We start from the raw sequence: 25200 nt of genomic DNA on the forward strand, positions 1-25200 counted from the left end.
TAACATCTGAATAATTTGTTTTTTTGTGTTATATTTATGAGGCGGTGGAAGGAGGTGTATATGAGAGGGTTTTGAAGGAGCAAGGGAAGGGATAAATCAAATAGTTATATTATAATCTCAAACAATAAAGGCAATAATGCTTAAAATATAAAAGTTAGTATGTGACCAAGAAAAATTAAATTTAGTTACATTCATTGTATCTGTACCTATTTTTGATAAATACATTGATGCTGTCTTTCATATACTCAACCCTATTTATCCTATATTATTCTTATTTTATTGTCCTGTTGTGCGAATCATACATTGTGGGATGAGTTATGTATACAGATGGTATCTATGTTACAATATGCAGCTATTGTATCAAATTTTTAAAGAAAACTACTGCAAGTCAAACCACAATTGGTAAAGTAAGACAACTGTTATTGAGGAGAGATATAATTGTAAAATTTTAACTAGAGACCTAATATTCATTTTCAAAGACGGTACCTAGAGCTAAAAGGCCTTTGCAGACATGTTAAGGGATTAACTGAATAAACACTTGACGTAACATTTAAATTGTTGCTGTTTGAATATTTCTCTTTGGTAGTAAGCAAATGTATCATCATTTTAAATTTTAAATTTAAAAGCATAGTCATTTTAAATTCATTTTTATTTTTCTTACGTGTTCAGTTTCTCTGCTATTCTCAATCACTCACCTCCATGACAAAAAAAAAAATTAAACATTACAAATGGCAATTTTCTTTTGAATTCTGTAATGAAGAAAAGATTAAGAAACAGCGGTTAACTCTTTCAGATATAACATCCAATATTAAGATCAGCACTGGAAAATAACTACTTATTTAGTTGAGTAATGCAATTCATTTATGCTGAGAATGTGAAATTGAAAACAATTACAATATCTGTTTTATTCTTAAGGGCTACATGCCTACCACATCATGATTTTTCGTGCTTTCCTTTCGTGACCCAACATATCCTTATCATTTCTGTACCAAGGACTATGGAAACACTGGACAGTTATTGGTACTTGTTTCATTAGCTGGCATCTCTATGTTCACTAGATGAACTAGAGAGGTCTTACAGCTTTACAACCAAAAGCAATGCCCTCCGCTGTCTGTATGACACTGAACTAGGTATTAGTTAGATTCAGTCTAAGTCATGTGAAGACTTAGTCACTTATTTTTAATAATTTCAATGGAGGGCAAAAGCCTCCATTTTGTAATTTAAAATATGTCAGATGTACATAAACACATATATGTATATTTCATGATGGAGAAGCTTAACTATAATTTAATTTTGGTTGTATTTGACATAAATCCATTTTACAATATTCATAAGATCAAATACTAATTGTTTGATCTTAGTTATTTAGCACTGTCAGTATGAACCCAAATTCAATAGACAGAAATCTTTTTTTCACAGGCGAAACATGTTTTATATATACATACAAAGATATATATATATGTGTGTGTGTGTGTGTGTTATATGTATTTAAAACTATTGGTGAAAAAAAGAAGTCAGGAATTTGAAAGAGAGAAAGTAACAGTTCAGGAGTATTTTTGGAGAAAGAAAAGGGAAGGGTGAAATAATGTAATTTTATTATAATCTCAAAAAATGAAATACATAATTTTTAAAATTCTTGTATATAGATGTTTTAAAGCTAGTTTTAAAATTACACTTTTAAATCTGTGAACTGTATTTCAAAGTGGGTTTGTTCTATAGGAAACATAACCTTTTATCAACCTCATCTTAGCTGAAAAGTCTTACACAACTGTTAAAACAGATGTGTAAAATTCCACATGAGCAAATTCATTATGAAATACATATAATTTGATAAGTTTTTAGTCTATTCACAGGGTCATGAATATAATTTCTCTCCAGACTTTTTTGATTCTATTTTATATAATCCACAACTTCTATGGTTATTTGCTTGTCACTTTACATAGACTTGTTTTTGTTATGATCATATTTATTATTTGTTGAAAATATAAGCTTAAAAATGGGATTTTGCTGAAACATTTGTAGAGAAAATTGAGATATAACAGATGTCCAAGTATCAAAGTGAGTGTGACCTCATAGGAAGTTGTTTTTTATGAAATAAATATTATTTGGTTTCTTAGTGAAAATGGAATTTCTCCCACTCATATAGCAACAAGCACAGCCAGTCATGGGGATCAACTGGAGCAGTGAGACCAGAGTGCCAAGCTCAACTGACTGTCTCAGCTTTAGTTCTCCCAAGTGTTTTTCTACCTAGAATCCTAAAATGTGGTATTTACAAATAACACCCTTTAAATATGTAACTAAAGAAATGTGGTTATAAAGCTCTAAATCTAGTATGACTGATTGTTTTCTCAAAAGAAAAGGGAAATTTTAACATACAGAATGAAGAGAAAGAGGATCAAATGACACTACAGCAGAAGTTTGTAGGAAGCTTCTATAAGCGACATGATAACAACAGTGGCTTGTAATCACCAGATGTTAGAAAGAAGAAGAAAAAAAAACATTTTAACAGATCTTGCAATAAGAATGTGGACCTAGTAAAATTCTTTTTTCATAGTTCTAGTTTATAAAACTAAAATTCAAGAAATACCTGCTATTTTAGGCTCAGTCTATGGTGTCTTGAACAGTACTGCCAAGAAATAGTATAAAAACTCAACACTTGAACTGCTTATCTTAACATTTGCTAAGATCTTCAGAATCTAGGTCTATACAAGACTGGGTTATCAGGGCCTTTTTAATGCTCTCTGGGTCTGAGTCCTTCTGTTTCTATTTGTACTTTGTAACTGTCAACTCAAACAAATGAATGAAGAATATATTAAGAAGCTCAAGATTTAAGTCCATACCATAAACCTACTCTGAAGATGATGTAGCAGTTAGATTACACACACTTAACATCTCTGCCTCTTGATTGATACCATATTCCTTTGTGTGTGTGAAAATACAGAAGATCAGGCCTCAAGAATGATGGTTGTACTGAAGTCATTTTTTTTTCAGTCAAATGTAAGCTTTTAGCTTTGTCTGTACATGTGAATCCATATGTTGGTGCTCTTTCATGCCATTTGAAAGTGGCTTTTTCCTTGAGTCTACAGCTCTGACATTGTCAAAAGAAACTGGACATCTATTGCCTTGTGTGCCTCCCACAATCGGTGTCCAAGGCCATCTTCTAAATCCCTTGCACAAAATCCTACTTTGAAATCCTTGATCTCATTCACTTATGAAAGCAGTGAATCTGTGTTTCCAGTGGCAGACTTATAAATTGCTTGAATAAAGAAGGACAATCTCAATGCCAGTGCCTATGTTCTACCTGTTTCTGACATGGGTTCTTTGTATATCTGCCACATACTGTGATTTTAGAAGATGATGTTGCATTTGATATACGAGGAAATCAAAATTGGAATGAGGTACTCATGCTATGATGAATTTAAAAGAAGAGATCATTGGGAATGCTTGTTACTCTTGCTAATATTCACCACTGGCGTGATAAATATGGTAAAAAGTCATAGATATTTGAAGCCAGTAACTGCAGCTTCAAAAGGATGGATGAAAAGTGACAAGTACAGTGTTGTAAGCATATTAAACACAGTGTATTAGGCAACACTAAGACAAACATGAGCATATTGTTTTGACATTAAACACTTCTCAAAAAATTAGAGAAGAATAATGAATATTGTTAGTGGTTTTTTATTAGATAGAAAATACTAAATTAACCAAAATTGTCTTGAATAACTGATTCCAGAATATGATGAACATAAAGAAGAAAAACTGCTACCAATGTAAGATTAAATCTTCAAATACTGTCCTGACTGTCTAATTAACCAATAAATACATCTTTGCTCACTTTTACTTGTGATTTCTTACACATTGTGTGTTCCTAAGTTTTCTGTAAATTAAAATTAAAAAAAAATAAAAATTAAAATTAAAAATTTTATAGACAGAGTCCCTATGAATCTCTAAAAAAGTGACATTAAGTATTAATAACGAGGAGGAAAGAAAAACTTAAGGAAGTATAATATAAGGAGTATCTTTTATTTTTTATTGACCTATATATTTTTCTCCACTCCCTTCCTCCCCCTTAGCCCTTCTGCCCCTTTCCATGATCCCCATGCTCCCCATTTACTCAGAAGACCTTGTCTTTTTCTACTTCCCATGTAGATTAGATTCATGTAAGTCTCTTTGTGTTCTAGGTTCTCTAGGATTTTGAAATGTAGGCTGATTTTTCTTTAATTTATGTCTAAAAGCCACTTATGAGTGAGTACATATTATATTTGTCTTTTGGGTTTTGGGCTACCTCACTCAATAAGATGTTTTCTAGATCTATTCATTTTCTTGCAAATTTCAAGATGTCATTTTTCCAATTGTATATTGCTCCATTGTGTAAATGTACCACTTCTTCTTTATCCATTCTTCAGCTGAGGGGCATTTTAGGTTGTTTCCAAGTTCTGGCTATGACAAATAATGCTACTATGAACATAATTGAGCACATATTCATGTGGAAGGATTCAGCATGCTTTGGGTATATTTTATACCCAAAAGTGGTATTGCTGAGTCTTGAGGAAGGCTGTTTCCTAATTATCTGAGAAATCACCATACTGATTTCCAAAGTGGCCATACAAGTTTGCTCTTCCAACAACAATGGAGGAGTGTTATCTTTAAATCATATCCTCTCCAGCATAAGTTGTCATCAATGATTTTGATCTTGGACATTCTTACAGGTGTAAGATGGAATCTCAGAGATGTTTTGATTTGCATTTCTCTGATGACAAAGAATGTTGAAACATTTCCTTAAGTGTCTTTCAGCCATTTTAGATTCCTCTGTTGGGAGTTCTCTGTTTAGGTTTATATCCTTTTTTTGTTTCTGGATTACTTGTTGTTTTGATGACCAATTTCTTGAGTTCTTTGTATATTTTAGAGATCAGACCCCTGTCTGATGAGGGATTAGTAAAGATCTTGTCCCATTCTGTGGGCTGTCATTTTGTCTTATTGACCATGTCCTTTGCTTTACAGAAGCTTCTCGGTTTCAGGAGGTGCTGTTCATTAATTGTTTCTCTCAGTGCCTTGTGCTACTGGTGTTATATTTAGGAAGTGGTCTCTTGTGCCAATGTGTTCAAGTGTACTTCCCACTTTCTCTTCTATGAGGTTGAGTGTGGTTGGTTTTATGTTGAGGTCTTTGATCCATTTCGATTTGAGTTTTGTGCATGGTGATAGATATGGGTCTATTTTCATTCTTCTACATGTTGATATCCAGTTGTGCCAGCAACATTTGTTGAATATGCTTTCTTTTTTCCATTTGATATTTTCATAGGTGTGTGGAATGATATCCAGATCTTCGATTTGGTTTCATTGGTCCTCTTGTCTGTTTTTATGCTTATATCAGATTGTTTTCAGTACTTCTGTAGTAGAATTTAAAGTCAGGGATTATTGTGCCTCCAGAAGTTTCTTTATTTTACAGGATTGTTTTGGCTATCCTAGGTTTTTTACTTTTCCATATAAAGTTGAGTGTTCTTTTATGAGCTCTATGAAGAATTTTGCTTAGATTTGATGGGCATTGCATTGAAGCTATAGTTTGCTTTTGGTAAGATTGCCATTATTATTATTTTAATTTCACCTACCAAAGATCATGGGAGATCTTTACAGTTTCTGGTGTCTTGTTTAATTTTCTTCTTCAAAGACTTAAAGTTTTTGTCATATAGGTCTTTCACTTGTTTGGTTAGAGTTACTCCAAGATATTTTATGCTTTTTGTAGCTATTGTGAAGGGTCATGTTTCTTTGATTTTTTCTCGGTCCATTTATCATCTGTATAAAGGAGGGTTACTAATTTTTTGAGTAAATCTTGTATCCTGCTACATTTCTGAAGGTGTTTATGAAATGTAGAAGTTCCTTGCTAGAATTTTGGGATTACTTATGTAAACTATCACATCATCATCCAATAGTGATAGTCTGACTTCTTCTTTTTTGATTTGTCTTTCCTTGATCTTCTTTTGTTGTCTTATTGCTCTAATTAGAACCTCGGGTACTATATTGAATAGATATGGAGAGAGTAGACAACCTTGTCTTGTTCCTGGTTTCAATAGCATTGCTTTGAGTTTTTCTTCATTTCATTTGATGTTGGCTGTTAGTTTGTTACATATTGCCTTGATTATATTTAGGTATGTTCCTTGTATACCTACTCTCTCCTTGACCTTTATCATGAAATGATTTTGTATTTTGTCAAAGTTTTTTTTTTTGAGCATCTGATCAGGTAATCATGTACTTTATTTACAGTTTGTTTATATATTCAATTATTTTGTATGTTGATCCATCCCTGCGTCTCTAGGATGAAGCCTACTTAGTCAGGATAGATAATTTTTCTGTTATATTCAGTTTGCTAGTATTTTATTGAGATTGTTCTATAATTCTCTCAGTAATGTATTTGTGTGATTTTAGTATTAGGGTAATTGTAGCCTCATCAAAAGAGTTTGGCAATATTTCTTCTGTTTCTATTATGTGGAACAATTTGAGGAAGTATTGGTATTAGTTCTTCTTTGAAAATCTTGTAGAATTCTGAGCTGAAACCATCTGGTCCTGTTTTCTTTTTTTTTCTTTTTTCTTTTCTTAGCAGTTATAGATCTATTTAATTTGGTTATCTGGTCTTGATTTAATTTAGGTAAGTGATATTTATCCAGAAAATTGTCCATTTCCTTTAAACTTTTCAATTTTGTGGAGTACAAGTTTTTGAAGTATGACCTGATGATTCTCTGTATTTCCTCTGTGAGAAGAGTATTCTTTAAGATAAAGAGTTACTTTTAACACTCAACCCTATATGCACTAGTAGATGAGTTGAATATGCTGGAGCTAATGAGATGGCTCAACAGGTAAAAGGATTTTTCTTGCAAATCTTGTGATGCAAGATTGATGTTTAGACAATATAAAAAGGTCAGATGTAGTATAGCATACATCTAAAATTTCAGCTGTCCTACAATTAAATGTAAAGTATAAACAGAAGAATTTTTAAGCACTCATAAGTCAGCAAGGCTCATTGACCAGCAGGGCAAGAATACATTGTATACCAACAGAAATAATAGACAATACCCTAAGTTGAAGATAAGAACTAGTTCCTGAAGCTTGTCTTCTGATATTCACATGTTCACTATAGCATGAGGGCAGCTCTACATACATACACACACAACAATGATGATGATGATAAGAGATAAAAATAAATAAAATACAAATAGAAGCTGAACTTTGTGTAATACAGAAATTCTTCACAGATAGTTGTTTTATGTTTTTATGAACATATTGGCATCTGATGCAGGCCTAGGAGTCTAAATACATGGACTATTTTCATTAGTCTAACTAACATCAATCTCAAGAAGGAAAGGAGAAAGGAGAGAGAGAGAGAGAGAGGGAGAGAGAGAGAGAGAGAGAGAGAGAGAGAGAGAGCCTAATTGTTGATAGGATTAAGAATTTGTAAGACTTTCTTATAGCCAAAGACAATACCCAGGAGAGAATAAGGCTACAAAGAAAACACTTCGTTTCTTAAAAATGGAGAAGACTAAGATTGACTATTGATTATGTAATTCATAGGTACATCAGTAATCAAAACACGAAACTCCATATCAGTCCAGTGTTATGGAGACACTGGTGAAAGAGCAGAATTGTTGAGCTCTTTGAAGATTCCCCTGTAGAGACAGTGATACTGAACTCTTGTTAAGACCCAGATATTACCAGTGGACTGTGCAAATATTAGTTCACAGGGGACTTCCTTTTGGCTTTCTCTACTCTCCCTCCATTTGCCATCCATCTGTCTGAATTTATAAACAGTATCTTGCTACATTGATACAAAGATTTACAGTGATCTCTTCATATTGCATTTTGTTGAGGAAAAGAAGTCATGATAATAGAGTTCATTGTTTATTAATTAATACTATAAGGTAAAAATAATGCAAATTCATTCTTATGTTTTCTGTGAGTTATCTGCTGTATTGACTGACTATGAGGGGAAATAGGGAGACAATTTTGGCTGAAATATTTAAAGCTGTGTGGAAAAAAAATCTTTATTATAAGCTATGAGGTTTCTTAAGATCGGTTATCAGAATTTCATTGTTATTGTCTAATTAGAGATGGGCTTGGACAGTATTATGCTAAGTGAAATATATATGGCAAAGAAAGACCAATTCACCATGACCACACTTGTATATGGAACCCAGATACAAAGCTCAGACTTCCTGTAGAGAGGAGTAAAACAGAGAAGACAATGGAGGAAGGGTTAGAAGATTTTAGTCAAAGGATACAATAGTGCTATCAGAAGTTGAATTTTTGCAGTGCTAATAAAACATAGGTTTCACTGTTCTTAAACAAAATTGGTGTGAAGTAATTTATATATTAATTTGCTTAATCTAACTATTCCACAATGTAAACTTATTTCTAAACATCATGCTATATAAGTAGATTCTTTTTAATTCATAAATTTAAAATTGATTTATTTTATTTCTAATAGCACAAGACATCCTATGATACGTTATGATATGTAACACTAAATGGAAGGTTTTTTTTTTTTTTTTTTTTTTTTTGGTTTTTCGAGACAGGGTTTCTCTGTGGCTTTGGAGCCTGTCCTGGAACTAGCTCTTGTAGACCAGGCTGGTCTCGAACTCACAGAGATCCGCCTGCCTCTGCCTCCCGAGTGCTGGGATTAAAGGCGTGCGCCACCACCGCCCGGCTCGGAAGGTTTGTTAAAGCTCTCCAAAGTTTTAGAATACAACTATTTTCTGCCAACCTGTTATATCCTAGTGCCTGATTTCAGATTTTTTCTGTGAAGATTTCTAAATGACCTTAACCTGGTGTCTTTTTATCCTTCCTGCCTTACAAGCATCTGGAATTGAGTAAATCCTACTGCCTATAGTTTCTTTGTCTGTACACAGACTTCTAAGGCTGCTGGAACAAGGAGTCTGCTCCTGAGCCAAGTGGCAAGATGATACATTTGTGGTCCTGTTTGATCAGTGTTCTCACTGTGATTTCAGCTGAACTGTGTTTTACTAGGCAATGCTCTTTCTCATATCCTACAAGAAGTCCTTCATGTCCTATCCTTGATTTCTCTTTGTTGACATTTCTTTTATTCTTGATGTATCATGTACTCCATGGCTTCACAGAAAGAATCTATCAAGAACTAGAAGTAAATCCCAATACTGGAATCTAAGAAACCAACAATTCTCTGTCTCCCTCTCATTAAAGGACGCTCCTGTCCTTCTCATTAAAGTAGAAGTTCTCTATGTCAAATCCTTCACTGGTCTTGCGTTTTTGAAGACTATCAATTATTGAATCTTTAGGACCTCACATTATTAGCTAGCTCATATTCTTCAAAACACGAAGCTTCTATTCTTATCTAGGCACATTTTCAGTTTCCACATAACCTTATGCAGATTTTTGTTTTTGAAATTCACCAAAAAAAATATTATTTGTTCTTTATTAGATTAGGGGGCAGATAGATAATTGGGAACAGGATGAGATTTAGGAAGAAACTCAGTAGGAAATGGTGCATTTCAGATGTCTCCCTGAAGACTTGCCTGGAGAGTCAGTATTGAAAGGCTCAGTCATTTCACCTCTCTTGAGCCTGCTGGTCTTCCTCTTGCTGGAAGGAGTGATTTGAGATGAAAGAAGAGAGGTCTTGCTACGTTCTTGTTGATTCCGATTACAAGTGTTAGTTTTTGACTGCCTTGTGATTTTTTTACCCCTTGTTGACTGGGCAGTGTGGAAGATGTTCCTGACTTTCAATACTGGCTACTTCATTGAGACATGACCTCACAGAAGAGCACTCAATATCAATTAGTGACCAAAATGTTTTTATTTCTTCGTACCATAAATAGGCTTTTGACAAGGGCAACACACTGCTAGGCCACTAAACTTGCATGCATTCCTTGATTGAAATCACCAGCTTTCACTACCAAAATGTAACTGGGTGACTTGGTCTTACTGCTAAGAGTTTTATAGAGATATTAAATCATTGATTTTCTATGATTTCTAGGATTAAGCATTGCATAATTTGTTTTTAGAAATAGTTTGGAATATTTTCATATGTACAATGAGGTTACATTCAATGAAACTAAGTCTAAATGAAATTGATGTTTGCTGTGTACTTTACACACATAGACTGTAGACAATCTTATGTAGTATGTTTATGTACCTGCGTTTTTGATCATGATGCATCATTTGAGATGAGATGTGAAATTCTCCACTTAAGACATTTTTTCCTGTGCTCAAGATATTTCAAATTGAAGTTTTCATAAAGGGATAGTTCAACCAGAAACTTTTTATTAATATTCCTTACTCATAAATGACTTGATTTATGGGTGTCAATGTTGGAATTAGGAAGTTATGTGGCCTGTGAGTAGTTTATGTGCTAATAGGTATAAGTTTGATTTTAATGAAGTAAATAAATGTTGATGTTATAAGAATTAAAAATTTTTTAACTTTTAAAATTGATTTTATTGAGCTATACATTTTTCTCTGCTCCTTTCCCCTCTTTTGCCCCCTGCTTCTACCCTCTCCTATGGTCTCCATGCTCCCAATTTACTCAGGGGAGATCTTGTCTTTTTCTACTTCCCATGTAGATTAAATCAATGTATGTATCTCTAAAGGTTCTCATTATTGTCTTGGTTCTCTGGAATTCTGAAGGGTAGGCTTGTTTTCTAAGCTTTATGTTAAAAAGCCACTTGTAAGTGAGTACATATGATGTTTGTTCTTTTTTTGGGGGGGCTGGGTTATCTCACTTAATATGATGCTTTTAAGATCTATCCATTTGCCTACAAATCTCAAGATGTCATTATTTTTTTTTTCTGTTTTTACTCCATTGTGTAAATGTACCACTTTTTCTTACCCATTCTTTCATTGAGGGGTACTTAGGTTCTTTTCAGGTTCTGGCTATGACAAACAATGCTGCTATAAACATAGTTGAGTATATGTCCTTGTGGTATGATTGAGCATCCTTTGGGTATATACCCAAAAGTGGTATTGCTGGGTCTTGAGGATGGTTGTTTTCTAATTTTCTGAAAAATCACCATACTGATTTCCAAAGTGGCTGTACAAATTTGCACTCCCACCAGCAATGCAGGAGTGTTCCCTTTACCCCACATCCACTCCTGCATAAGTTGTCATCGGGGTTTTGTACTTGGCCATTCTTACAGGTATAAGATGGGATCTCAGAGTTGTTTTGATTTGCATTTCTCTGATGGCAAAGAATGCTGAACATTGCCCTAAGTGTGTTTCAGGCATTTTAGATTCTTCTGTTCAGAGTTCTCTGTTTAGGTTTGTATTTTGTTTTTCCAGATTACTTGTCCTTTTGATGACCATTTTCTTGATTTCTTTGTATAGTTTGGAGATCAACCCTCTGTCTGACGTGGGGTTGGTAAAGATCTTTTCTCATTCTGTAGGCTGCTGTTTTGTCTTGTTGACCACATCCTATGCTTTACAAAAGCATCTCAGTTTCAAGAAGTCCCATTTATTAATTGTTTCTTTCAGTATCTGTGCTACTGGGGTTATATTTAAGAAGTGGTTCCTGTGCAAATGTGTTCAAATGTACTTCCCACTTTCTCTTCTATAAGGTTCAGTGTGGCTGGGTTTATGTTAAGGTCTTTGATCCATTTGGACTTGAGTTTTGTGCATGCTGATAGATCTGGGTCTATTTTCATTCTTCTACATATTAATATCCAGTTATTCCAGCACCATTTGTTGAATATGCTTTCTTTTTTGCCATTTTATATTTTTTGCTTCTTTGTCAAAAATCGGGTATTCATAGGTGTGTATGCATATTTTTTATCTAATGTAATGACTACAGCAAGCAAAAAAATCTTTCAAATAACAATAATGAGTGTGTATATATATATATATATGCAACAGAAAATAGAACAGAAATAAAAGTAAAACAGAAACCTCTAATGAGTTACAAGTTGCTTCAATTGTTTTCTTTAGTAAGTACCTTTAGCAGTATCTATGGAACTAGGTTTACTAAAATATGTATCTTTGTTCCTATTAGCCTAAAACTGGAAATTACCCTTTAACTCTACTTAAGTGGTAAATGTAAAAGTTCATTTATTGCAGTAGCAGCAGCTAGAGAAAATTTGCATCAAATTTCTCATTTTTGAAGCCTGAAGTTCTAACGAGTATGTCTTATGGCTGCTCTTTCACCCATTTGTCTTCTCCTAGTCTCTCCCTCCAGATGGGCTCAGGCATAGTAACTTTTTAGCTGTCCTTCAGATGTGCCAGACATGTACTGAAATATCCCTTCCTCTGAATTTTGGTTCTCTGCCTTTTCTGTACAAAATTTAAATTCTAGATTAGGTTTATGTGCGTGATTGTACATAGCTGTTGGTTACATTGAAGGTATTAGGATCAAATACAGGTCTTTATACATGTTAAAAAGCTGGTGTACCAGGGAACTTTATACAGGCCCCCAAACAAATAAATGGAACTAGAAAAGATAATTATGAGTGAGGTAACCCAGATCCAACAAGTCAAGCATGGTATATTCTCACTTATAAAACAATATTAGCTATAAAGTAAAGGATAACCATGCTACAATCTACAGACTCAGAGAAGCTAAGTAACAAGGAGGGCTCAAGTGAGGACATGTGACTCTTACCAAGAAGATGAAATAGAACAGATATGCTATTGGATGCGTGAGGGGTCTGGATGAAGAGGTCGGCAGGGGAACAGAAGGAATCAGGTGAGGGGAGGATGGAGGGTGAGTACTGTTCATGAGGGGGAGGAAGAATTCTAAAAGTCAGTGAGGTCAAGGACAGCAAAAGAAAGTCCACAGAATCAACTAACCTGGGCTCATAGGAGTTTACAGAGCCTGTGTGGGACTGACCTCTGCATATATGTTACAATTGTGTCATTTGGTCTTTTTGTCGGACTCCTAATTGTGGGAGCAGAGGCTGTCTCCTACTATGTTGCCTATTTGGGGGACTCCTTCCTACTATCAAACTGCCTTCTCCTGCCTCAATAGAAGAGGAGGTGTCTATTCTCACTTCAACTTGATATACCGTGGCTGGCAGATATCCATGGGAGGCCTGCCTATAACTGAAGATATACAGTGGAGGAATAGAGGATGGGACAGGGTGGAGGGGAGGTGGCGGGAAGGATTGTGAGAAGAGGAGGGAGGGGAAACTTTGGTGAGGATGTAAAAATAAATAAATAAACAAAAACAAAAAGAAGAACAAGAAATATCATTTGACACAGAATAAGGCAGATAATTATTTTTACAAGATTTTCTAAAACATAGGTACATTATTAGGGCTACACCTAAATAGAAAAAATAGGAACTGTTACTTAAACTTTAAAATAGTGTCTATGGCTTAAAGAGACCTTTCCAATTTTTCCTATATTTAAAGAAAGCTAAAAATAGTGCTGATGTATTTATAATTCCAGGGCCCCTACTTAGCCATCAGAGAATCCTTTGCGTTCATTTCTTTTTCCTTGGCTTTTGAACTCCTTAGCCTTTAAGTAACTTGTATTTGAATGACAGAGAAATATGATTTCCCTTTCAATTCTTTGCCTGGAATCTAGGACAAGAGTCTTCTGATGTCACTTTTCTGTTGTTTTTCTAGACATTTTCAACATTAAGTTAAGTTTGGCTGCCTCCGAGGACATTGCCTCGCAGCATGCCTCTCAGGGAACTTAGGCCCAGGAGGTGAACAGCCAGTTCCCATGCTTTCTTTATACTGCAACTTTCAAACTATTAAAACCATTTCTCTTTTGAAAGGGCTTACTTACATCCTTGACATTTGAAAAAGTGCTATCACCAATGTTTATAAGTTTTACAGAATAATTTTAGCTCCTATTGGTCTCCTCTCTGTGATTAAGAATGTAAGTTGGTAGTGGTCTTTTTGTCATTTCAGAATTTTAATGTTTTCATATCAATATGAGTTCCAAGAGGAAATGAATAATTCATTCTTTATCATTCATAATAAGATCTTGCAAAGAACAATTAGTGCATGTTTGGGTTGTTGCTTTATTGGCAATATTTACCTAGAGTACAGGGAATGCTGGGTCCTCTCCCCAGCACCTTGTGAAGTTGGCATGATATTGCAAGCCTCTTATAGAAACTACAGCAGTGAGGGGGGAGGTGGAGCCAGAGAGATAGGAAATTCAAGGTCATCTTTTTCTGCATGGTGACTCTGTGCTCATCCTGTGAGACCCTATCTAAAAGAAAGAAAAACTCCATCAGGAAAAAAAAGTGGATAAGAAAAATTAAAAACAAAAAAAAAAAAGAAGAAAGGAAAGCAAACAAACAATACCTCTCAAAAAGTAGGGCATAGAATGCAACGGTAAACAGGGAAGGAAAGAGGGGGAGCTCTGTTTTGTTGTTTATTGGCCGACTGTCTTATGCCATCTATGGCCAAGGCTCTAGGAATGACGTTTTTGCCTCCAGTTCCACCTCTGTTTTTCTTTATCAACCATGACTCCTCTCCGACTTTCTTAATGATAATCCTTCTACCTACCTCTCTCATTCAGGGCACAACAAGCCTGAAAATACATGTGCAGGAAGGTAGGAAATTGTTAACTGAATATGAAGGTAGTCCACGGACACAGTCGTAGTGTAATCCTATAATTCAAAGCTAATTCAAGGACAGGAGCTTTTTAAGCAAATTACTGCATAACCACCAGTGCTGCATTCTCCATTTCCTCCTCATCCCATGTCCCATGCACAGTGGCCACCTAGTGGGTCATCAGATATGACTCCCCAACACTGTCCTTATGTTATTTGTCTTTATAAATAATATGAATTACATGACAGAGTAGTGGAGTGTGTGTTTGTGTTTGGTGGTGGTATGGGGACTGAACTCAGCTTCTCACACATACTGGATAAGAGGTATACTGTCTCAAACTGAAATAAAAGATTTATTCAGGTCCTCTTTTAATTCAGATTCCTGATTCTTTCAGAATGCTTCTTCCTCTTTACTAAGAAATAACCTTGCCAGAGAGTCTTTGCTGACTAAGCAGCTTCAGTACACAGCTGCAAATCTTATATTACTAAGCAGTTTCGACATTTATCACACTTATCTGCCCAGGCTTCCCTCTGCTCCTTAGCTCACGCTCAGCCACTCTGATGGCCTTGGTGCTTTGGCGCTGGCTCCCACTTCTCCATCATTTCATGGAGCTTCTTTAACTTTTGGAAGCACCCTCCTGCGAGCAGTCACAGTGTTTGAGCAGGGCCTCACTGCATGCTCTTTCCAAACAATTCCTCTTTATATTCGTTATCTCTCCTACAGCAAGTAGCATTTTTAATGAAGCATAATTTTAAAAGGTTTACCTATTTCAAGATTAATATTTTAAAGTTTCACCTAAAGAGCTCCCCATTACTAGATTATAAATTCTTAGTTTTGGTGATCACCGAATTAATAAAATCTTTAGCCAGGGTACTTTTCATTTTAAAACATTTTACCATGTAAATGATCAGCATACATAAACTGTGAAATGTATTAATAAACCCTGTGAATTAGGTAAGTTTCTGCTGTTGACAATGTATAGATATGTGTTTCAGTATGATATTTGTACATATTTCTATGTATTATCTAAATCAATTGTGAGAGTATTACATTTATTTTAAATTCCAGAAAAAAACCTTGCATTTTGAAATATTACAACTAAAGTATAGGGTGCACTTGAAAATGTTTGCAATGCTCTTTTAAAACCTCAATTTACTTTGAGATTTGCTCACACGGAGCAGTAAGCTGCACTTTCTACTTTTGCCTGCTGAGAGTTGTCATTCACACTGCTCACTCCATCACAGATGTCCTAGCATGTCGCCTTTAAATTCTTAGCACTCAGAAAATAGTCATTTATGTACAGTGTTAAAACAAAGAATTGGGCTCTAGGTCTCCTTAAAAACCTCAAGTTTTCATAGGAAAGAACAACAGGTTACTGCCTCTTTGGAGTCTACCCTCTATGGCAAAATACCTTACTCAACCTTGTTACTTGGGGGGGAGGGGCTTGGTCAACTACAATTTGTTATGCCAGTCTTTGTTGAGTCTCCAAAGGAGGCCTTATCTACGCCCTCAGAAGAGTGGATGGGGGAGGGAGGCAGAAAGGAGAGGAGGTTGGGTGCGGGAGAAAGGGAGGGAGGGGAAACTGGACTTGGTATGTAAAACACACACACACACACACAAAAATAGATAAATGATTTAAAAACAACAGATTAACATCACCAAGATGATAAAAAATCCCCTTTGATACAAACCACCAACGTATTTCATGTTCTGTATTGTTTCAGTGTCTTTCATTTATGCTTGTAGTATACTGAATCAGGCACCCTGTAACAAATTCTAGAAAATTCTCTTTTTTTTTTTCACATTAGGTCATGAAAGGTTTGTGTACTCCGATAAACCTCTCTGCCAATGCAATAATCTAAATCAGACCAAATCAAACCGAATTAGACAAAGCCCAGGTTTAATGGATACCAATCTCGCAATGGCTTTCCAAACCACATGTTTGTTCTCTGGGAGGCAGTTTAAATATCCTGTGAGAGTGGTCTTGAGCATCTCCTGGAAAGGGTCATCTTTGGCAGACTTTTTCAGGGTAAAGTCTGGACTGAGGCAACTCTTTAGGGAGGGGGCTTAGGATGGAACTTTCACATGAACGTTCCAGACTCTAGATATATGAATGCTAGTGGCTGGGATGAAGCCTTAACCCAAACGTCCCAGACTCTTTGGGTATACGGATGTATGCCAGGGGCGGGGATGTGCCTTCCACCTAAATAGGTCAGGTCTTCAAGCTGTTGTGACTTGTCACATATAATCTTAGCGGCTGTAATGAACTCTGTCTCTGACCATGTCTTTGAGGAATTCACTTCCAACAGCTTGTAATCCATGAAGGACTCCTGTGTAGCATGAACAGGCGCTGAGCAAGGAATGCGTGCTTGCTTTCTGCCTCAGGTTTCCAATGGGTCCCTGAAGATGTGTTTTATAGTCTCTCTTCATGGGATCAGAGAACACTTTTGCTTTGCTGCTACTTGCAATTTTCACGCAAAGATTCTCCTTAAAAGTTTTACAAACCAAAAGATTTAGGAAGGAAAATAAAATAGACTAGTAAAAACTGGCCTTCTTGTCAATGCCCTTCTCTCAGTAATAAGATTTGACAAAGGAAATTTTATTGCACCAGAATAAAATTTGTCAAAATAAAAAGTTGTCAGCTATGGAAAAAGAATCACGTCTAAGTGAGTTCAGGGTATAGCTCAGTAGAGGCATGCTTTTTTCAGCATGTTCCAGGCCTTAGGTTCAATCTTTAGCCCAGAAAAAAAAATTAAGCAAACACACACTGTGTGATTCTGACCACTGAGTGATAGCATTCTTCAAAGAGTCATTTGAGTGGAGATACACAGGTTTATTTATGTTCACAATTGCTCATTTTGGATCCCAACCTTAAGAATAATGGGATAATATTGAACAACCTTTCTAGTTTTGTTACAATTAACCCTCTTTTGTCAGGCTGACTTCATATGCTACAATCTAAGCTCCAAACCATAGATGAACTGACCTGTGACTTCTTTGGAACTTACAAAGCCTTAAAGCAACTCTTTTTTAAAAGGCCGTTCCACAGTAGGACACGTAAATTCCAGTGTTTAATAGGTGGCTTCAGCTAGTTGGGATAATATGTGCTACATGCACAATGGTACTCCTAATTGTTGATGAAGTATGTTAGTAGAGGCTAAACTGGATTAAAGTTGGAGCAAATCGTATATTAATATATAATGTAAAAACATGAAACTTCAGTCAGACTTTACCAAAAGGTCCGATTCACCTAGACTTGAATGTTAAATTTGGAAGTACTTTTCTGCATAGGAAAAGTATTATTGCTTAGACGGATAACCCGGTGTTCAGAATATTATTCTGAAAATAGTTTTACTGATTATCTTCACTCACTGGAAGAATATAGCATAAAACCCAATATTATAATCATGATTAATATTTGTCCTAATATAATTTAAGCTACAGAGACAAATACTATGCATAACCAGAAGCAATTTTTTTATTCCATCTTTGACAGAGTCAAGGGCTGGAGTTCAAGTAGGAACTGAAGCAAGGAACATGGAGGAACAGAGTTTATCAGCAAACTCTCTGGCTCATGCATAGTTAGCTTCATTTTACAGCCCATGGTTACCAGCCCAGGAATGATGCTGCCCATATCAATCATTAAGAAAGGCATTTAGCAAAGACACAGCTATGGGCCAATCTGAGCAATCTCCACCCGAGACTCTTAAGTAACTCTAAGATGTGTCAAGTTGGCTTGACTTAAAATTAACTGGGACATTTATTATTTTTATTGTTGTTATATGTTTGTGTGTGGTGTGTGGACATATGCATATATGTACGTGAGTCCTCAACAAGAGATTGATTTCAGGTCTTCCTTTATTGCTTTCCAAATTATATTATTAAGACAGAGTTGCTTAATGAATTTGGAAATCAGTGATTATGCTAAACTGATTAGACAGCAAGATCCTGGGATCCTTCTGTCTCCACCTACCAGGAACTATGATTGCAGTTATTCCATGTCCAGCCGTTAACTTTTTAAAAGAATTTTACACAAAAACGATTACATTTATATCACTTCTACCCTTTCCTGTTTGCCCCCAACTCCTCTTCCCATTGCCATTCCCTCTCAAGTTCATGACTGCTATAATTATTATTACATATGCATATATATTCATATTACACATAAACACATATACACACATGTGTATCCTGAGAGCTTAAAATTTTCAAATTAATTTCTAATCTATTTCCTTGGTCAGAGGAGTTTTATGACATCTTACATTCAGGGAGATATGAAACTAACCATAAACAAGTTTCCAAGAATTAAAGCCATATTTTAGAAAGAATACCTACTGGATTCTAATTTATTGTACTTCCTGCTAGACCACAGTCTGTTTACAGAACCCTGTTAAGGACTGTGCATTTGTACTTATCTGAAACTAAAAAGCACTCACTTATTTAACGTTAGCCTATTTTTAATCCTGTCTGGTTGCATTACAGATTAACTGAAAAGCAGCACACAAGAAATTTTTGAGTATGCATTAAGGTTAGGGTGTTCTCAGATTGTGAAGAAAATCTTATTTCACTCCTTCTTTCAGAGAGTGCTTCAGGCTAGTGTTGTGTCTTTCAGTTCCTTCTTCTCAAAGTGAGTGTTCTTATGAAGGTTTTAGAGATAATGAAATTTCTCAAATGCCCCGATTAGTAATTTTTAATAGACAGTCCAACAGTTAACTTTGCCAAATACAAAACATGTTTACTTCTACATCCTCCACTTGAAAATTAATATATTTTTAGAACTCTAGAAGTTTAAAGCCAAAAGTTTCAAATCATGTAACCTGTTCACTGGTGTTATATAAAAGCCACTCTTAGACTCCGATGACTTTGTCATTAAAACAGTGTTGGGGAAGGACACGAGTGTGTCTGGAGTGGGCAGTAATCATAGCAGCACTTGGGATGGGAAGGGTGAGATCCATCAAAAAGAAACATAAATGGACATTTGGAAGAAGTGTCTGGAGGGAAGAAAAAAACAAATGGTCATTATGTTTCTGTGGGTACCTACATCAGGGAAAACAAAAAGGAAAAGCAGCCAGGATTTAATGTTCTTGTGGGCCTCAGGTCTATTAGAAAATGGGGATCGGCCTCAGCCTCCATCTTATAAAAGGGAACATAATTATGATTTAAATGTATGTTGTATGTTGAAATTGTCCTGGACTAAGAAATTACAGGTATCAATGATTAGGAGATGTGAGCTAATACTTTGATTTTGTTAAAATTTGTCACTGGGTTCATTATAAAAAAATAAAGCCCTTCTTTCTTCTACTGTTTTATTCAGTGAGATTGCAATTACTACAGTTACTTTTCAAATCCAACTTGGAATGGGCCTTCTGAGAAGATATGTTTTTTTTTTCCATTATTTTCTTTTCTGTAATTTTTCATAGACTATGGCATGATATAATTTTGGTATGATGATAAATGCAGTATTTTTTAGGCAATGATTCTACGAGACTCAAATGCATCACTCACTAAGACTGACTGAGGCTATGATGGGCATCAGTTCATTGTTTTTTACTGGTTTAAGAAAGGATTTGGTGGTCAGCTCTATTTCTCATCATTAGAGCCATCTCTTTTAGCAATATGCTGTTCTTCAAGGATGCTGATGCCCAGTATGTGCTGAAGTTCAGGTATAAAGTGCTTGCCCTTTGGGAAATCCTCCCCCTGGAATATAGCCCTAGTACTGTTAAGTCGAGTCAATAAGGGATGTGTTAGGTCTGTTTTTCATCTGGGTTTGTCCCTCTGCCTAATCTTGCATTCTCCCTCCACCTTCTAATAGAGTTGATTCCACTGGAAGTTATTCTCTAGTGTGCCCTGCATATTAAACTTCCAAACAGATTTTTCTAGAAAATATAACCGACAGCTAACTCTAAAAATGCAATGCTTATTTAACCTAGACAGAAGCCATTGCATTGTACTAAAGCTTTTAAGATATGCAAGAACACATTCCACCAGGAAAAGAGTCACTTATTCTCTATGTGCCAGAGACTCTCTTTCAATTGGCTGTGGCATTTTGAAGTAAAATAACTTATCTGCGGATAATGGAAAGTTCCAGTGTCAATGTGAGAGCACATTTGGAAGCAAAACTTTAATAGTGTATTAAGTAGAGACCTGAAAGATGTGGAGGTACTGCCTAGAATGTACTGCTGTCTTATAATAAAATGGACAGAAATATCATGGAATATACTACAGTTATCCTTGATAGAAGGCAAAGCAGAATTAACCAGAACATCCACTTCTACTCACCCATCCCCCACACACACACACACACAAACCTCTTAAAATTTTCTTTCACATGAATACATTTCAGTTCTAATAATGACAGGCGCTATATTATGTATTATTTCTAATAATTTAAAGAAGAAAGTTAATGGCATCTCTAATCGGAATAACTGACTAAAATAATCTTTTAGAATACCATTGTTTTCTTTTATGTTAATAAGAAAAAATGTCAGTTTTATAAGCTTTGTAAATTTCCTTTTCCATCTTTTTCTTGAGTGGTTTTTGTGGATAAATGTAACTTTGAAATTAATTTCAGACTTTTCAAGCTTTTATTATTAAAATAATCTCTTTCAGTAATCCTTACACTTAAGATATTTTATATATTTTGAACATTACATTATATTCTCTTTTCTTTGCATCCTAAATTATAAGACTATTATGGAGCATTTAAAATATTAGTGTAAGTAAATGATATACTAATGATAAATGGCAGGTATATAAGTTTTTTATGTGCATGCGTGTGTGTGTGTGTGTGTGTGTGTGTGGTGTGTGTGATTTATTAGAATGGTTTATAGACTGTGGTCCAGTTAGTGAATGGCATTCTACCAATGGAAAATCCAAGAATCCACTTGTTCAGTTCACAAGAATGGATGTCTCAGCGGGTCCCCAGTATGTGCTCAGATCCCAAAGAATTAGGCTTTAATGCCTAATTAAAGGGAAGGAATAGCCTTACAAGTGAGAGCAAGAGCAAGTAGGCAAAGAGAGAGCAAGTGCCCTACTTCCATGTTCTTACTATAGATTGATAGTAGAGGATGTAACCTAGAAGAGTGATTCCTTGCCCAATCTGACTACTACAATGAGGTGTGTGTGTGTGTGTGTGTCTGTTGTGTGTGTGTGGGGGGGGAGGGTGATCAATACTTTCTTACTTCCTTTGTTTGGACAGTTTTACCTTTCAACCTTTGTTTTAAAGGATCCTGGTATGTATTCTACTGCATGTAAAATGGAAGACTATTTTAAGGCAAATTACTTTGAAATTGAAATATTGAAAAAAAACAATGAAATAAGCTAATAATTTCTCTATAGCTTACATACATAATTCATGACAGATATCAAATATAATATGGAAAGGTTAAATTCACTAGAGAATTAAAATATATGATGTAGTTAACTAAAATTATTGATTAAATTTTCCATGAGAATAATTAAAAGATTTTTAAAAATAAAAATTTGGGATATATGGCTAGCTGGTGGTTATTAGTTATTAGTCTCCATGTGTCATCTTCTAGGATATGAAGATTAAATTGTTTGTAGGATTCTAGGCCACTGATGTCTATGTGTAACCTTCAAGACGTATTTTAGAAAATACACTATATTACAAAAATTGTAAAAGATGGTTTTGTTTTCTGTAAAACACATTCAATTTAAGTATTTTTATTACAAATGTAAAATCTTCCAACATCACTTGGAAGTCACTGTTTCTTAGATAATTGATTATAAAATTTTATGTTATATTAGCAACTTCATGTAGCTTATGAAAATACATTTATTGGATCAAAGTCCCAGACGGTAAGTCCAGTGTTTAGGCCCTAGACCCTGGAGCAAAACCTGAGGTCCCTCCCCCACCCACATCAATAGCAAGGGCAAGACTCCTACATTTAGGCTGTTCCAACACCACTCCACCTGACCCTGTAATTTATAAGTCCCACTTTGCCCCCAAACCCACCCATCCCCAGGACCTCAGTGGTTCCCAGAGACATAGACAGAAATTTTACAGAGCAGACCAAAAGAGAATGAATCTCTGAGATACAGATACCAACTACTAGGATTAGGCAAAGTGGCAAAGACAGTGCCTGCACCAACTGGAGGAAAAGATGAGTAGATACCAATGCAAGAATACATTCAAGAACCTAAAGAGCAATATGTCTCTACCGTAACCTAGTAGTCCTACAACACAAAAACCTGAACATCCCAACCCAAAAGAATCAGAAGAAAACAACCTTAAAAACAACTTTATGAAGATAATATAAATCTTTAAAGAGGAAATAAAAAATTCCCTTAAAGAAATCAAGGAAAAGTCTAACAAAAATTTGAATAAATAAATAAATCTCTTAAAGAAAGCCAAGAAAAAGCAAACAGATAAAGGAAATAGTTCAAAACTTGAAAATTGAAATAGAAGCAATAAAGAAAAAACAGGCCGAGGGAATCCTGGAAATGAAACATCTGGGTAAATTAACAGGAAATAGAGATGCAAGCATAACCAACAGATTGCAGGAAATTGAATAGAAAATCTCAGGCAATGAAGATATGATAGAGGAAATAGATTCCTCAGTAAAAGAAAACATTAAATCAACAAAGTCATAATACAAAATGTCCAGGATATCTGATACACCATGAAAAGACCAAACTGAAGAACAATAAGCATAGAAGAAGGAGAAGTATAGCTCACTGGTACAGAAAATATATTCAACAAAATCATAGAAGAAAACTTTTCCAACCTAAAGAAGGAAATGTCTATGAAGATACAAGAAGCATACAGAACATCAAATATATGGAGCACCCCCCAAAAAATCCCCTTTCCACATAATAACCAAAGCACAAAATATACAGAATAAAGAATAAAGAAAGAGCTGCAAAGGAAAAAGGCCAAGTAACATACAAAGGCAGACCAATCAGAGTAACAACGAATTTGTCAATGGAGACTCTGAAAGCTAGAAGATCCTGGACAGACATTATGCAGACATTAAGAGATCATGTATACCAATCTAGAATACTTTGACTAGTAATACTTTCAATCACCATAAATGAAAAAATCATGTTTTCCATCACAAAACCAGATTCAAAAAATACCTATCCACAAATCCAGCTGTACAGAAAGCACAAAAAGAAAATCTCCAACCCAAGAAAGTTAGAGGCATTCATGAAAATACAGGCAACAGATATCCCATACCAGCAAATTCTAAAGAAGGGAAACACACACACACACAACCACCAAAAAAGTAACTGAAATTAACAATCACTGCTTATTAATATCTGTTAATATTAATGGATTCATCTCACCTATAAAAAGGTACAGGATAGCAGAATGGATATCAAACAGGATACATCTTTCTGCTGCATCCAAGAAACACACCTCAACTTCAAAGGCAGACATTACCTCAGAGTAAAGGGTTAGGAAAAGACTTTCCAATTAAATGGACCCAAGAAGCAAACTGGTGTAGTTATCCTAATATCTAACAAAAAAAGACTTCAAATTAGAGATAATCAAAATAGATGAAGGACATTTTATACCAGTCATAGGAAAAATCCATACGATGAATTCTCAATCCTGATCAGTTATGCCCCAAATACAAGGGCACCTATATTTGTTAAAGTAATACTACTAAAGCCTAAACTGTACATCAAATCTCACACACTAGTAGTGGGATGTTTCAACACCCCATTCTCACCAATCGATAGGTCTGCCAAACAGAAAATTAACAAAGAAACAAGGGAATCATCAGATGTTATGTCCCAAATGAATTTAATAGAAATCTATAGAACATTCTATCTAAACACAAAAGAATATACCTTCTTCTCAGCATCTCATGAAGCCTTCTCTAAAACTGACCACAAAGAAAATCTCAAAAGATACAAGCAAAAATTGGAATGAACTCCTATATTTTATTGGACCACCATGGCTTTAAGTTAGAATTCAACAACAATGCAAATTCCAGAAAGCTTGCAAATTCATGGAAACTGAATAATTCTCAACTGAATCACACCTGAGTCAAGAAAGAAAGAAAATAAATAAAGCCTAGAATTCAATGAAAATGAAGGCACAATATACCCAAATTTATGAGTTGTTATGAAATCAGTACTCAGAGGAAAACTTCAAAGCACTAAATGCCTACATGAAAAAGTTGGAGAAATCTCATACTAGTGAGTTAACAGAACACCTGAAATCTCTAGAACAAAGAGAAGTAAACTCACCCAAGAAGAGTAAATCCCAAGAAATAAGCAAATTGAGAGCTAAAAATCAATAAAATAGAAACAAAGAGATAAATACAAAGAATCAGTGAAACAAAGAGTTGGTTCTTTGAGAAAACCAACAAGACAGACAACCCTTATCCAAACTAACCAAAAGATACAGAGAGAATATCCAAAGTATCAAAATCAGAAATAAAAGTGGGCCATAACAACAGATACAGAGAAAAACCAGTGAATCGCCATATCATACTTCAAAAACCTATACTCAATAAAATTGGAAAATTTAATAGTTTTGGTAAACTTTTTTGATAGGATCTGTATAACAAAATTAAATCAAGACCAGATAAACAACTAAATACACATATAACCTCTAAGGAAATAGAAGCAATCATTAAAAATTTCCCAACCAAAAAAGTTCAGGATCAGATGTCTTCAGCACAGAATTCTACCAGAATTTCAAAGA

The sequence above is a fragment of the Chionomys nivalis genome, chromosome 14 (assembly GCF_950005125.1).
Source record: "Chionomys nivalis chromosome 14, mChiNiv1.1, whole genome shotgun sequence".
In the NCBI taxonomy this organism is placed as follows: domain Eukaryota; kingdom Metazoa; phylum Chordata; class Mammalia; order Rodentia; family Cricetidae; genus Chionomys; species Chionomys nivalis.